Raw genomic sequence first — 3,768 nt, 5'->3', positions numbered from 1 at the left:
GCAAGGTCTTCCCCTAGCGATCCAGACCCATCGTCGCAACCGGGCCCCCTGCGTCCCTCCCACCCAGCCCAGGACAGGCCTCGGGTTCTCCAGGTCTCTGCGTTCTGTCCTTCACGGGAGGACATCATTCCGGATCCCTCGAGACTGGGCTGGGGCATCCTCCTACGGGTCCCCTCGGCCACACCCTGCTGCTGTCATCTGCTTCCCCGTGTCCGCCATACGGCGAGCTGAGGGCCCCTTGAGGGCGGGGTGCGGGCGCCTGAGCACAGGTAATGGTCTCACGTGTCACGACTCGATGCCCTTCTTCCGGGATCTTCTCCCACACAGTCCTTTAGTCGTGTCCCCACGATGCCATCCGTCCTGTCATCTATTCGCCCCGTTGACAGTGTGTGAAGGTCGGCAGGTGCCAAACCTGCTCCTGGGCTTGGGGGTGTCGATCTGGCAAGAGGACATAACCGCACCTCTCAGGGGGCCTGTGTTCCAGGAGGCAGCGTGGAACAGCGATGGCCACGATGACTCACCCCACTGGGGGCGCCACGGAGACCTCCTGCAGGGCAGGGGCCATCCCGGTGCTTCCGTCTCGGTACCTTCAGGGTCCCAGAAGAAGTAAATGTAGGCGACTCAGTACTCATGCGAGAACCAGGGGCGTATCCTCCTGCCTGGACTATCGAGATCCTAGACCGACCCAGAGTTTTGGGATTGACAACATCAAGGCCTTCTGCAGGGTTCCCACGGTTGCCGTCATGCCGTGAGTAAGCGTCAAAGCCAGTAAGAGCTCCTGCGTGCAGAGGTGCCGCGCAGAATTCAGAGCGCGTCGTTTCTGGTAAGGTTTAGATGAGTGGAGATGGAGACTGATAAACCACAGGCCCCAAGGCAGCCTGGACCCCGTCCACAGCCGGCGCAGACAATGCGACCTGCAGTCCAGACCCTGTTCCAGCAAGCACCACGGCAACCAGAATGTTTGCCTGATGACCCGATGGCCAGGCTTCAGCCCACGGCCCGCTAATTCCACACGCCGGTCATCCCAGCACACTCAAATAAAAGAATTTGGATAGTTCGTTGAATTCACTATGATCCTATTTACCTCGGAATGAAACCCACATTAATTGGGGACGTGCAGTTCACCTGGCTTCCTTCGCTTTGGCTGGCTCTGCAAATTGGCAGCGGGTACGAGGCAGCACAGCCTGGCTGAGTGTGAACCCACTGACGACGCAGACAGTCCCCTTCCAAACGCTCCGGCACCTGCGTTACTGAGGACGAGTCATGAAAATGCTGACCACGAATAATTCCATTGATTCTCTGAAACACTTGCTGCTTTCTGTAGCACAGCATCACGGTCAATTAATTTGTGTCACATGGCCAAATTTTTTCCAGTCTTTACCACATCTTGCAGTGTGAGGGTTCCAGGGAGCTTGGGAAGGGCCTCGGCCTCCCAGAGCTCACAGAATCTGTGATCAGATGGCCCGTTAACGCTCTTCTTGGTAAAGACAAAGCCATATGACAGGAATTAGGGTTTGGGGACTCAGAGGACAGCAAGGCATTTTTATACCCTAGGGACAAGTGTATGAACATCGGCTAAGGACCTGGACTGAATCTTTAGGGGCCGGGATTATCACATTAACCAGCACACCGAAGATGAACGGGGCGCTCAGGTCCATGTCGCAGCTCTGCTCCGCACGGGCTGTGTCCCCACGGCCTACGGACCTCACCTGTTTGCACCCCAGTAAGATCACCTGTAGAAGGAAGAACCCACATCTCCCAGGATGTGGGGTTGCTGGGGCAAGATGAGGAAGTGCATCCGCAGCAGCAGCCTAACGCCGGACACTGATACTCCATAAGCGCCCCGCCCCCCCCGGGGCCGGAGCGCTCAGTGTGCCCGTGTGCACACGGGCCGTGGAAGTGGTCACGTGGGCCCCCGAACGAGGAAGCCCCCGCAGGAGGGGTCCTGGGGGTGACCGCTGAGCTCTAACGCTCACTCATCATGAGGCCAGCAAGGACGGTGTTACCATGACACGTGGCTCGACCTTCCCTTATTCACACAGACATACAAGTGGGAGAGAAAACGTAAAGACGCTTGAGCGTCGGGGAGGATGTCTTGCTGACTGGGCTCTGCCGCCATCCTCATGCGGAACGGGACGTGCCGGGTCCTGCCGGAGTGTGAGCACAGCGAGGGAACGGCCAGTGACCTCAGGAGAGGACGCCAGGGCACCTGCCCTCCAGCCCGTGGCCTGTGCCTTCCCTCTGTCCCCTTTTAGCACGGGTGATGGACAGAAAACGGAGGGAAGAGAAGAATAAATAAAAGCATTGCGTCATGCTCTGACAAAGGCCTGTGTGTGTGATGGTCGAGTTGGAGAGATCTGGATTTAAATCCAAAATCAAGTCCAAGCTCTCACTTGCTAAATGTGACTTTCTGTATCATTACCAATGTCTCTCAGCCTCAGCTTCTACAGCTACAACGTGATTATAACAATATGCACTTCTCGAAGATGGGGAATCAAGAGAGACAAATATCTTTCATCACCATCTCACGGTGTACATTCATTGGTGAGCGTGAGTCTCCCGCTAAATTGTGATTGGCGTAGGAGTAGATGCTGTGTTCTCAGCATCTAGGACCCTGTCCAGGACATAGTTGACAGTTTATAAAAATGGGTGGGACAAATGATAGTATATGAAGGGTTTATAGCGCAGCATCATTACGTAGCAAGATCTCAAGGTGTGATGTCTTTCAGAAGTTCCGTGAGCAGGTGAGGAAGTCTTAATCTTGATGCAGGAAGCCGGCTTAGATTTTGCCTTGAAAGGCAACATAGCAGAGTCGACGTGAATGTGGGCTCTGGCCCCTGAATGCCTGGGTTTAGCTCCCAGACCTCTCACTGTGTAACCTTCCGTGAGTCACCTGACCCCTCTCTGCCTCTGTGAGCGTAAGGGAGATGCTTGAGCCTGTGCTTGGCTCCTTGTAAGAGTCTGCTGTTAGCAGTTGGCCGTGGACCCGGTGGGTTGGCTGGAGGGAGGGGCGTCACACAGGTGGAATCATCAAATCCCAGGGGTCTCTAACGTGACTGGAAGGTCACCGCCTGCCCACTGGAGTTATAACCCTGGGGCCTGGATTGGCATCAGGCCTGCATGTCCATCTGGGACTGAGGCTCATGGGGCGGGGGGCAATCAGGGTCTTTCCTCTGTGGGCGGAGCCTCCTTAAGGGCACCATGTCTTACACTGGGGTGGGCACGTGGAGAGCACAAAGCTGGTTCTCACTCCCGGGAAGTGCTTCTTTGAAAATCCTTGTCACCTGCCTCGCCATGCCCAACCCATGAGCCCGTCCGAGCCTCTCCCACACATGTGTGCTCCCTGTGTGTCTGTCCTGATGGACATACACCGTGACGCTGGGCCCGTGTCTTGGTGTGCCTGGCTGTGTCCCCAGCAGTTCGCACGGTCCCTGGCGTCGTACGGGTTCATCAGAAGTCTGTGTGATGCGAGCGTGATGGGCGGGCGGGTGAATGAATGAATGCACTCCTCAGTCGTGCAGGTAGACAGGAGGAGTCTGAGCATGCAGCGTGCCGGCCCGCATTGCACTCCTGTGCACAGACGTGCACAGCTCCTCCGTCTGCGTGTCTCATCTGGTCCCGCTGCTTGCACTTCCGTAAGGAAGCGAAGGTGTCGCTCTGTGCAGCCGGTTTTCTCGTGTAGACTCAGATTTGAGGGGGTGGGCGCACTTCAGGCCCAGGCGCCCTGTGGAAGACCCCAACGTGACTGCAGGTGTTCGTGGGCCCTGA

The sequence above is a fragment of the Pteropus vampyrus genome, unplaced genomic scaffold, assembly GCF_000151845.1.
Source record: "Pteropus vampyrus isolate Shadow unplaced genomic scaffold, Pvam_2.0 Scaffold245, whole genome shotgun sequence".
NCBI classification, from domain to species: Eukaryota; Metazoa; Chordata; class Mammalia; order Chiroptera; family Pteropodidae; genus Pteropus; species Pteropus vampyrus.
Note: the sequence above shows the minus strand (reverse complement) of the source record.